Genomic DNA, 12,992 nt, shown 5'->3' on the forward strand with positions numbered 1-12,992 from the left:
GACTTTCCGTCCTCGCTTCCCCTTGCATCTGTTTGAGTGTGGAGCATATCGTGTCAAAGGGGGCCATATACTGCGCTGGGATGGGGGTACTACCGGAGGCCTGTGAGTTACTTTCCTCTACATAGGTCTGGGATGTTGCAGAATAGTCCCAGTCTAACTTCCTCCCCCCTGCTATGGGCGAATCCAATCCTCCGCCATATCTTCTACCCTTTGACCTTCTCTTTCTCTGCGTGGTATCTTTTATTGATGAGCTCGAACCATAGCTCGAATCTTCATCTAATTCCTCTGAAGTCTCATTGCTTGACTGGGTAGTATCAGCGTCCTCATTCACTGAAAAGAAGCATTCCCCCTCCAGTGAGGCTCCCTCTCTTTTCTCCAGTCCAACAGTTTTATTTTCTGCACCTATTATTGCACTTTTTCCTGTTTCCGCTGGATTATTAGCCCCATTGTTTCTTTCCTTTAACTTTTTATTTCTGCTTCCAGCTGAATTAGCGCTTCCATCATGTCTGCGCTTCCTACTAAGCCAGGTTTATGTGGACCCTTAATTGCAGTTGGTGTTGTAGCATTGCTAGCCCCCTTAGCCTCCTTTAGCCCACTGTTAGTTGATTCTGAGACTTGTATTACCTTCGGCACTGCAGCTCCCGTGATACCTCCGTCTCCGCTGCCGCTGCCGATGTGTGCTGTTGCCGGGTCTCTGAGTTGCCTAGCAGCCACTGTCTCCGCGCTGGAAGCGTCAGTCGCTGCCGGTGCTTCAGCCGCTGCGTCCTCGAGGACGTCTCTGCTAGCGGTAAACTCCGTGTCCGGCTGTGAGCTTCTCCTAGGAGTAAACGCTTCCATCAAGGTAGGCTGCCTTAGTGCCGCTTCTTTCCCTTTGCTCGTGCCTTGTTTTGCCGCTATTACAGTGTCTTCGATGGAGTAGTCTGGGGGCCGATCATACTTTACTGCAGACGCTGCCGATGTATCATGCTTTGGGCGCACCTCCGCCGTCTCTGCTTTCTCCGCTTTCTCGATTTTCTTCCCCTTTTGAACCGGGGGTATTATCTTCCTTATGGCACCAGGCCCTCGCTGTTGTTGTGGTCCTGAGGGTGGATCGTTGCTGATTCTTTTTACGCTGCCATGGGCACCTTTACCGCCCGTTCCTTGTGTGTTTGCTGTTGCATCCTGTTGCAGCTTTGCCTTCTCCTTGTCTTTGTCGGCCTTGGATAGACGTGCAGGCATCCTTATCAGTTGATCACGAAGCACCGCTCTCAGCTCAAATGCTTTTCGAAGAAATCGGGTGAGTTGTTCTTTAACACCTGGGTATTTTGGACGGAACCTGCTCAGTCCTCTCTGCAACCAGCTACTTAAATCCATAGAGGGGGTATAGTAGTCCTTATTTCCAAACCATCTGGGTGTCACGGGGAGAGAGGTCTGGAGCGACTTCTCACCACAACCTCACGGCGGCCATCTTGCCTGCAGGCTAGCTTGATTCCAGTGGCAAAATGAGCATGGGACTCATGTCTGGGAATACCCTGCCAACTTAGGGCAAACAAAGCAAACACATGGAAATGATTAACTGAGCATTGAAATGTTTCAGACACTCACCCCTAGTCACCGATCTGGGTTGAATTAATCATCGTTCTTTAGCTCACTTCGCTACCCCAGTTCCGACACAGCTATATGCAATTTAGTCTTGAACCTATGCCTCATGGGAACAGTCTAGCCCGAAATGCCAAGCCATGTCTCCCTTGGACCGGAAACAAGCATCCCGGGACAAGTTTCGTGCTAACAGCCTTCATCAGCCAGGCTAGCTTGAATCCAGTGGCAAAGTGAGTATAGAACTCATGTCTGGGCATACCCTGCCAACTTAGGGCAAACAAAGCAAGCACAAGGAGATGATGAACGGAGCCCTGAAATGTTTCAGATTCTCACCCCCATTCACAGATCTTGGTTGAATCCATCATCGTTCTTTAGCTCACTTCGCCACCCCAGTTCAGACACAGCTATATGCAAATCAGTCTTGACCCTGTGCCTCATGTGAACAGTCCAACCCGAACTGCCAAGCCATGTATTCCCTGGACTGGAAACAAGCATCCTGGGTCTGGTTTCGGGCTAACAGCCCTCATCAGCCAGGCTAGCTTGAATCCAGTTGCAAAGTAAGCAAGGGACCGAAGTCTGGGCATACCCTTCTAACTTAGGTCAAACAAAGCAAACTAAAGGAGATGATGAACGGAGCACTGAAACATTTCAGACACTCACTCCTTGTCACAGATCTGGGTTGAATCCATCCTCGATTAATAGCTCACTTCGCCACCTCAGTTCAGACACAGCTATGTGCAAATCAGACTTGACCATGTGCCTCATGGGAACAGTATAAGATATAGCAGAGAGAGACCCCCTACACCAGGGGAATAGGGTACTTTTCAACAGTAAAATAAAAGAATTTCCTTGGCAAGATTACTAGCTAATCAGGCCCAAATGTTAATAATGGACGTTCGTATTGTACAAATGTGACAAAACAAATGCATATATATCAAATTTATTGTTATATTAAAAACATAAAAATACACAATAAAAAACAATTCCACATTCTATTGGCATATACTGCTAAAATGATCACAGTGCTAAATCTCATCAAAGTTATAAACTCAAGATATCAACTTAAAAAAGAGACAATACCATACAGTTTATCAATTATAAAAACACAAAAAGGGGGAGAGACAAACAAAAGACAGTATAATTTGTCATTCAGACTTTGCACATCAAGTATCCAAATTCAAAAACCCAATCCTGGACACATTAAATTCTTGCGATACACAGGAGAAGCTTGATTACTCAATTATGCGGTTTGTTGGGCGTCGGCGCGTTTCGATAGCTTAGTTATTGTGCCATCTTTCTCAAGACTGAATTAATGATCTCTCCTAATAAACGTCACTGGATGGTTGCCTTGTAGTTAAAAGTCCTGTTGGTAAACATACTAGGATCAGTATTTTTCACAACATTCTCAAAGTTACATTTGTTAATTAATCTTTTTTATAAAACTTCCATTATTTGTCACATGAAGTGTACAGTCCTTAGTCCTTTCACAGGCATCAATTCCATTATTTTACACATCTTTTTTAATTTATCTTCTTCTTATCTAAAGTTTGGATCATGTACTTTGTGTTGCGTCCAGTGTCACATTTTCCAGGCGCCTTATTAGCCTCATATTTATATCCATATTACTTTGAACAAAATAAAATGCATGTCCAATATTACCATGTGTGCTTGTTAAATTGCATTTGTACTCCACCAGTAGGGGAGGCCCACTACCTAGGGAGCCCTCTGGGGGATAAGCCACCATGATCTGTCATCAATCTGTTATATCTTTCATATAGGCTACCAGTGTTTTCACACCTACAGATAAATCATACCACCCTCTCTTGGAGTTATTACCTTATCTCATATTATTATTTGAAGTTCTTCTGAGTTGCCGAGCTCAACATCATAGGGTTTTTGGGCAAATCTGCAAAGTAGTTTATTGTTTGTTATTAAACTTTATAAAGCAGACAAGTTCTAACATAACAGAAGAGTAGTTCTCTCTATCTGGATACATTCTGTCTTTTTTAAAAATCCTAAATTACCTGAGTGTATTCTTTTTATGGCTTCCACTCATGCCCCTGTTATGCGATCATTCAAAATCATGCAGGATCGGAAACTATATAAAGAAGAATTTTTTTAATTTATTGTCATTATTTGTTTCCTTCTATTTATTAAACTACCTAGCTTTCATAATATTTCCACACAGTACGATTCTTTGTTGTTTAGTAAATTTATCTGATTTTACTGATGCTTATTCCCAGATTTGGGGTTCTTTTCAACTTTGCTGTCTTCCACGGTGCCACCTTCTTGAAGAAAGTTGCTCCCTCAGCTCTACGTATTTGGTAATTTCTAAATAAAGAGGTAAACATACAATGGGCATCTTCTTGCAGAACGATCTACCCTTCCTGTATGTATTATTTATAATGCGCTATAGACCCACCTCGTATCGTGCCTTGATGAGTTTTAAATGGGGTGGATAATCGGCGCAGTATACAGGCTTATTGTATTCGCAGGGGGATTAAATTAAAGACAGCGCAGCTCCGTTAGTTGCAGACACTGTCACCCATGGTTTCGAAATAGTGCTAATAATCATCAGGAGGGCCCCATCGGCATAAACGTTCCTTACCTGTTGCAGGTTTTAGCCTCCGCGTCTCCACACCCGTCTAGCGTCTAACGACGGCTCCTCTCTTCACAGGGAAAGAGTCGAATGTTTCAGCCTCTTCCGCTGCCGCTTTATATCGTGCTCATGTTAATTGGCCAGTTATATTAGGTTCAGCTGTTCTTTCTAATTAGCGGCCATAGTCAGTTTAATTTTGAACGGGCGCTATGCACGGCTGAGCATTTCACGTCTCGTTTGTGTTCTCTATCTATTTCACGCCTCGTTCTAGTTTTCTGACGACATCCGGTTCCAAGCCTCATTCTCAAGTTTAAACCATGCCTCGTTTATACTTCTTATTAGGCGTGGTTTTAACAATCAATATTATGGGTGTCCCTTCTTTAAAGTGTTCTCTACCACAATACGTTTAGAATGGTTATTTCAGCGTTAGTTTCAATTTGAAATAAACAAGGTCAACCTGATTTATGCTTTTCAGTGCTTCAGAGCTTATTACATCGTTTCTTGTTCCCTTTATAGGGCCATTTATTCATTTTTATTTGGGTCTATTTCTGAAACCTTTTTATAATTAGACCTACGTTTGCTCCTACTGTTTTGCAGAATATTAACAGCGCTGGATTACCCTGAGATTATCTTAATATTACATTTGAGAGGTACGCTTTTTTTCCTACACCTTATTTATGGATTTATTTCCCTCCATGCTACCACTTATTATTTTGAGCGTACTACAATTAAATTTCTTTAGCTTATAATTGGACTACAATCACATGTCTCATCTCAGTTACTGGCTACTAATTTCATCCAATCCTCTTTTGAATTTAAGCCATTTTCTACAGTATCTAAAAAACACATGTACCATTGTTCACATGTTTTTCTGATAGCATCTAGGTTTCCTCCTCTTCTATTGACACTTATTATTTCTAGAATGAACCAAGTAAACTCATTGCAGTCATGGTTCTTTTTTTGATAGTGATTTGTAAGGGGCGCATTTTCTTTTTTATTTTTAATTGATGATCTATGCTCTAATAGTCTTACTCGGAGCTCTCTCCCTGTTTCCCCTACATAGCCCAGGCCACAGGGGCAAACGAGCAGATAAACTAAATTCTTGCTCCTGCAATTGTTTAAACTTTTGGGAATTAATGTTTCCCCGCTGAAGATCAATTTCTTTGTTGAGATACAGTTGGGGCAGATAGAGCATGAGCCACACTGGTGGTTACCTATTGCTTTTTTGTTATCGATCAGGGTTGTTTGCACACTACTGGCCTTATTTTTATATGTTTGTACAAGAGCATTTTTGATTGTTCTGTTACGTCGGAATGAAAACAGTGGTTTGGGTACTGGTACAGTTTGGCCACTGTTGATGATCTTCCAATTTCGATTGACTATATTCTTGATCTTGTTGCTGAGACCACAATATTGGCTCACAAAAACAATCCTATCCTGGGCCTTGTTTGTTTTCTTTCTGTTTATATCTAATAGGTTGTCTCTGTTATAAAATCTTGCTTGCTTCATAGATTGTTTCACAAGTTTTTTAGGGTAACCCCTTTCGCATAGTTTATGTTCCATGATTTCAGCATGGTGGTAGAAATCTGTCAGACTTGTGCAATTGCGTTGTGACCTTAGAAATTCCCCAAAGGGGATATTGTCTTTTTGGGATCGGGGGTGATTGCTCTGGTACTGCAATAGGGTGTTTATCCATTGGCTTTGTGTAGAGTTCAACCTCTAAATGTCCATTAACTTCTTTAATTTTTATGTCTAAGAACTCTACACTCTGGGCACTGTAGTGGGCAGTGAATTTTAGGTTTCTATCGCCCAGATTAAGCCACTCCAAGAAAGACACCAAGTCTTCCCTGGCACCGTTCCAGATAAAGATGATATCATCAATGAAACGGTGACATTCTCATAAAAGGGGGCCATCTCGTTGTAGATGTGTTGTTTTTCGAAATGACCAACGTAGAGGCATGCCAGACTGGGGGCACAAGTGGCCCCCTTGCTGGTCCCCTTGACTTGCTTGAATAGCTCTTCTTTAAGGAGAAAAATGTTATTTTTTAATACTAATTCCACACATCCTAGGATAAAATCCTTGTGTCCACCCCTCAAATTCTCACCCTCCAGGATGGATGAAAGCACCTGGATGGTATGGTCCTGGGGGATATTTGTCTAAAGAGCTTCGATATCTAAGGTGACCAGAAACTGGGTCACCTCATCGAAGCTCCTCCCTTCAAATATCGAGATGGTATGAGCTGTGTCCTTCAGATACGAGCGTTGATGTTGGACCAATAGATTCAAGAAAAAATCTGCGTATTTGCTAAGGGGCTCCAACAATGACCCTAGACTGCTTACAATTGGCCGCATGGGCGGTTCCGTGATGTCTTTATGAATTTTAGGCAAGGGAACAGTACAGCCTGAACTGCCCAGCCATGTCTTCCCTGCACCGGAAACTAGCATCCTGGGACCTGATTCGTGCTAACAGCCCTCATCAGTCAGGCAAGCTTGAATCCAGTTGCAAAGTGAGCAAGGAACCCACTTCTAAGCATACCCTGCCAACTTAGGGTGAACAAAGCAAACACAAGGAGATGATGAATGGAGCACTGAAACGTTTCAGACACTCACCCCTTGTCACAGATCTGGGTTGAATCCCTCATCATTCTCTAGCTCACTTCGCCACCCTAGTTCAGACACAACTATATACAAATCAGTCTTGACCCTGTGACTCATGAGAACAATCTAGCCCGACCTGCCAAGCCATGTCTTCCCTGGACCGGAAACAACCATCCTAGAACTGGTTTTGGGCTAACAGCCCTCATTAGCCAGGCTAGCTTGAATTCAGTGGCAAAGTGAGCAAGAGAGCCACATCTTGGCATACCCTGCCAACTTAGGGCAAACAAAGCAAACACATTGAAAGGATTAACTGAGCATTGAAATGTTTCAGACACTCACCTAGTCACCGATCTGGGTTGAATTCATCATCGTTCTTTAGCTCATTTTGCCACCCCAGTTCAGACACAGCTATATGCAAATCAGTCTTGACCCTTTTCCTCATAGGAACAGTCCAGCCTGAACTGCCAAGGCATATCTTCCCTGTACCTGAAACAAGAATCCTGGGACCGGTGTCGGAATAACAGCTCTCATCAGCCAGGCTATCTTGAATCCAGTGGCAAAGTGAGGAAGGGACCCACATCTAAGCATATCCTGCCAACTTAGGGCGAACAAAGCAAACACAAGGAGATGATGAATGGGGCGCTGAACTGTTTCAGTCGCTCACTCCCAGTCATAGATCTGGATTGAATTCATCATCTTTCTTTAGCTCACGCCACCAGCCCACTTCAGGCACAGCTATATGCAAATCAGTCTTAACCCTGTGCCTCATGGGAACAGTCTAGCCCGGACTGCCAAGCCATGTCTTCCCTGGACCGGAAACAAGCATCCTGGAACTAGATTTGGGCTAACAGCCCTCATCAGTCAGGCTAGCTTAAATCCAGTGGCAAAGTGAACAAGTGACCCACGTCTGGGCATACCATGTCACCTTAGAGCAAACAAAGCAAAAACAAGGAGATGATGAACGGAGCACTGAAAAGTTTCAGACACTCACCCCCAGTCACAGATCTGGGATGAATCCATCATTGTTCATTAGCTCACTTCACCACCCCAGTTCAGACACAGCTATATGCAAGTCAGTCTTGACCCTGTGCCTCATGAGAACAATCCAGCCCATAATGCTAAGCCATGTCTTCCCTGGACTAGAAACAAGCATCCTGAGACCGGTTTCCGGATAACAACCCTCATCAGCCAGGCTAGTTTGAATCCAGTGGCAAAGTGAGCAAGGGACCCACGTCTGGGCATACCCTGCCAACGTAGGACGAGCATAGAAAACACAAGGAGATGATGAACGGAGCGCTGAAATGTTTCAGACACTCAACCCCCAGTCAAAGATTGGGTTGAATCCATCATCGTTGTTTAGCTCACTTCGCCACCCCAGTTCAGACACAGCTATATGCAAATCAGTCTTGACCCTTTGGCTCACAGGAACAGTCCAGCCTGAACTGCCAAGGCATATCTTCCCTGGACCTGAAACAAGAATCCATGGACCGGTTTCAGAATAACAGCCCTCATCAGCCAGTCTAACTTGAATCCAGTGGCAAAGTGAGAAAGGGACCCACGTCTAAGCATATCCTGCCAACTTAGGGCGAACAAAGCAAACACAAGGAGACGATGAATGGGGCGCTGAACTGTTTCAGTCGCTCACTCCCAGTCATAGATCTGGGTTGAATCCATCATCTTTCTTTAGCTCACGTCGCCACCCTGTTCAGGCACAGCTATATGCAAATCAGTCTTAACCCTGTGCCTCATGGGAACAGTCCAGCCCGAACTGCCAAGCAATGACTTCTTTGTCAAGACGGATTTGCATTTGTCTGGGTTCGAACTGGAATGGCATGAGGAGCAAAAAAAAAATCGATGGATGTAGGCACAGTTCTCTGTAATGGGGTGAATGTATGACATTCTTCTGCATGCTGCCCATCAATTGTTCTTTTTGAATTTGCCACCCTGAGTGGTACGGGTATCCCAAGACATGGGTCCTGTGCACTCAATGCCAGTGCAGTCAAGCCAACCTGGCTGATCAGGGGTGAAACCTCTAAACCGGTCCGAGGATGCTTTTTTCCAGTCCAGGGAGGACCTGCCCTGGCAGTTCGGGCTGGACTGTTCCCATTGGGGGCAAGGTCAAGACGGGTTTGCATATGGCTGGGTCCAAACTTGGAATGGCATGGTGAGCAAAAAAACTGTGGATTTAGGCCCAGATCTCTGTACTGGAGTGAATGTTTGACATTGTTCTGCATTCTGTTTATCAATTGTTCTTTTTGTAATGAAGCGCTTATGCACTATGTCCCATTTCTGATTTATGGAAGTATCATGCCTGTTAAATGTAACATCAGCACAAGTTGCATATTTAAGTCAGTCTTGACCCTGTGCCTCATGGGAACAGTCCAGCCCATAATGCCATGTCTTCCATGGACTGGAAACTAGCATCCTTGGACTGGTTTCGGGCTAACAGCACTCATCAGCCAGGCTAGCTTCAATCCAGTGGCATAGTGAGCAAGGGACCCACGTCTGGGCATACCCTGCCAACTTGGGGTGAACAAAGCAAACACAAGGAGATGATCAACAGAGTGCTGAAACGTTTCAGACACTCACCCCCAGTCACAGATCTGGGTTGAAGGCATCATCGTTCTTTAGGTCACTTCGGGACCCCAGTTCAGACATAGCTATGTGCAAATCAGTCTTGACCCTGTGCCTCATGGGAAGAGTCCAGCCAGAACTGCCAAGGCGTATCTTCCATGGACCGGAATTAAGCATACTGAGACCGGTTTCGGGTAAACAGCCCTAATCAGCCAGGCTAGCTTGACTCCAGTACCAAAGTGAGCAAGCGACCCACGTCTGGGCATACCTTGCCAACATAGCATGAACAAAGAAAACACAAGGAGATGATGAACGGAGCGCTGAAATGTTTCAGACACTCAACTCGCAGACACATATTGGGTTGAATCCATCATCGTTGTTTAGCTCACTTCGCCACCCCAGTTCAGACACAGCTATATGCAAATCAGTCTTGACCCTTTGCCTTATAGGAACAGTCCAGCCTGAAAGGCCAAGGCATATCTTCCCTGGACCTGAAACAAGAATCCTGGGACGGGTTTCGGAATAACAGCCCTATTCAGCCAGGCTATCTTGAATCCAGTGGCAAAGTGCGCAAGGGACCAACGTCTAAGCATATCCTGCCAACTTAGGGTGAACAAAGCAAACACAAGATGATGAATGGAGCGCTGAACTGCTTCAGACACTCACTCCTAGTCATAGATCTGGGTTGAATCCATCATCTTTCTGTCGCTCACTTCGCCACCCCAGTTCAGACACAGCTACATGCAAATCAGTCTTAACCCTGTGCCTCATGGGAACAGTCCAGCCCAAACTGCCAAGCCATGACTTCTCTGTCAAGACGGATTTGCAAATGGCTGGGTTCAAACTGGAATGGCATGGGGAGCAAAAAAAACGATGGATGTAGGCACAGTTCTCTGTATTGGGGTGAATGTATGACATTGTTCTGCATTCGGTCCATCAATTGTTCTTTTTGTAATGAAGTGCTTATGCACTATGTCCCATTTCTGATTTATGGAAGTATCATGCCTGTTAAATGTAACATCAGCACAAGTTGCATATTTAAGTCAGTATTGACCCTGTGCCTCATGGGAACAGTCCAGCCCATAATGCCAAGTCATGTCTTTCCTGGACTGGAAACAAGCATCCTGGGACTGGTTTTGGGCTAACAGCCCTCCTCAGCCAGGTTAGCTTGAATCCAGTGGCATAAGATCAAGGGACCCACATCTGGGAATACCTTGGCAACTTGGGGCGAACAAAGCAAACACAAGGAGATGATGAACGGAGTGCTGAAACATTTCAGACACTCACCCCAGTCACAGATCAGGGTTGAATTGATCATTGTTCTTTAGGTCACTTCGCCATCCCAATTCAGATACAGCTATATGCAAATCAGTCTTAACCCTGTGCCTCACAGCCCAAACCGCCAAGCCATGACTTCTCTGTCAAGACGGATTTACATATGGCTGGGTTCAAACTGGAATGGCATGGGGAGAATAAAAAACGATGGATGTAGGCCCAGATCTCTGTACTGGGATGAATGTTTGTCATTGTTCTGAATTCTGTCCATCAATTGTTCTTTTTGTAATGAAGTGCTTATGCAGTATGTCTCATTTCTGAATTATGGAAGTATCATGCCCGTTGATTGGAAATAACATCAGCACAAGTTGCATATTTAAGTGCACAGACAAGAGCATATTACCCTGCAGAAAACTTGAATAGGACAATCTATGAAGACAGCCAGTATGGTTTTGGATTGGTCCATGACTTTGGATATCTGTAGTCACAAAAGGGGATTTATGACGGACTCTGGAACTGCCTTTAGGAACAGTTCTTACATACTTGATTTGCTAGAAGGAATATAGCAGGCAAAATAAGTTGCAGTGGTCATTGGTGCAGAACATAAGGCTTGAGGAGGCATGCTCATACTCATAAATAAGTATGCAGACTAAGTAGCTAGATATTATGCATTTGAAAAGGAAGCTGTGAGATGAAATGAACATATTACACTCATTGAGTAAGTGTTCTGTTGAAAATGCAGAAAATGTAAATTGTTTTTGTTGAAACCAATACAGACTTCCTTGGAGGAATGAGCAAAGAAGGTGAGAAACATTGAATCGCAAAAACAATTACCAACATTTATGGATCACTCCTGAAAATAAATATATTTGACCTGATTCTATGTTGAATTGCATGACCAGCTATTTACATAACCAGTCATATGCAGGAAGAGACATTATGACCAGAATTTTCTAAAAGTGTTGGTCATATTCTAAATTTAGAAATGTTTCAGAAGATGCATCATCTGTCAGAGAAGTAATTTGAGAAAAAGAACTGTGGTTCTTATGAATCATATTGGCAAATCAGAGAGCTCATTTATGAGTCCTGAAGCAGATTTCATAGAAATGCCGGGAGGGACCATTCATCACTACTGGGTTGAAGGCATAGCACCCTCATATTTTAATATACTCTAGGGAATGTATAAGTAAACTTTAATTTAATTCCACAAGGAGGTATTTTGAACCTTTATACCACCAACACCACACTATGTCATGCCCTCTTATCTCACTAGGGCCCTAGCCCAAACGAAAGCTCTTAAGAGCTCCTCCCTAAGAGTGGGTTGTAGCTCACACCACTGACCTTTGGGAGGTGGTCTGAGAAAGAACCCCATGAGGAAGCATGCCACCTATATGTGGCCGGGCTGCACAATCATCCGACGATCAACAACACCCCGGAGAACGCACCCTTCACCTGGCGGTGTATGAATACAACAAGAATCTGGTGAGTGCATTGCGGAGCCGCCACCAGCGCGGAACTGCCCGAAATTTGAAGAACCGGCGGCTGGCCGGGAGTGCCCGTTGCGAACAAGATGGCGGCGAGGGACTAAGCGGCTGCAGAGACGGAGCAGAGCAGACCTGTGCCCCTGTTTGACCACTGAAGCAGAGTCGGAACCACAACGCAACCTGGGCCTGGCCTGAGCCCCGTTGGAACGCCGACAGTGGTGCCTGACCCGGAGCGGCAGATCCGTTTTGAAGTCCGGCCACCTTTACCAAGATGGCGGCCGGCTGATTTCTGACCCGGTGCCCGGGGAACAGGGGAGGAGCGGGGCAGCCCCCCACATGACACAGTGCTGTGGGGCGGCGGCAGACAGGAGCGGTGAGCGGGAGGGGCTCCCCCAGCGAAAGAGACGAGGGAGACGAGCACCTGGGACGGCAACGCCTGTCCGCCCCTGCAGAGACGGAGCTGGAGTGGAGTCGGCAGAGGAGGTGAGCCCGAGGGGAGATGCACTGGCGGAGGGGGCTGCCTGGGGAGAGGCCTTGCTGTGGCGGCCCAGTATGCCTGTGACTGCCCCCGCGCCCGCTTTTGGAGCACCCGCATCGGCCGCGTCCCCACCCTCCCCCCGCTCACCCCGGCAGGAAACGAAACACCGCATGGGAGCAACTGAGGTGCCCTGAGACCGGCTGAAGAGGAAGGCGAAGGGCTGGCAACGAACATAGTCACCATCCGGGGCGGCACCGATTAGATGGCCCGGTGTGTGCGGATCTGAGTAGTGGTGAGGAGCGAAGTGAGGATAGGGCCAGGCCACCGGCTACGGATCTGCTTGTGAGAAGGCACTACGCCCAGCCATACGGGGGGAAGATCCTGACGGCACTGTTTGGAAAACAAG

At 45.5% G+C, this 12,992-nt stretch overlaps 1 protein-coding gene and 1 long non-coding RNA gene across 10 annotated transcripts in view; one reads left to right on the forward strand and one right to left on the reverse strand.

Annotated features, from left to right (window-relative positions):
- The window catches only part of LOC147712238 (scavenger receptor cysteine-rich domain-containing protein DMBT1-like), a 685,888-nt gene that overhangs the window by 518,512 nt on the left and 154,384 nt on the right, over positions 1-12,992 (forward strand). The gene's annotated exons all lie outside the window — the stretch shown is intronic.
- Positions 2,569-4,401, reverse strand: LOC147712239 (uncharacterized). The gene is made up of 3 exons (XR_015295987.1): positions 4,187-4,401; positions 3,415-3,484; positions 2,569-2,941 (listed from the first exon to the last, which is right to left on the reverse strand). It is a non-coding gene; the product is annotated as an uncharacterized LOC147712239 (long non-coding RNA).

This window comes from Lissotriton vulgaris, chromosome 5 (genome assembly GCF_964263255.1).
Source record: "Lissotriton vulgaris chromosome 5, aLisVul1.2, whole genome shotgun sequence".
In the NCBI taxonomy this organism is placed as follows: Eukaryota; Metazoa; Chordata; class Amphibia; order Caudata; family Salamandridae; genus Lissotriton; species Lissotriton vulgaris.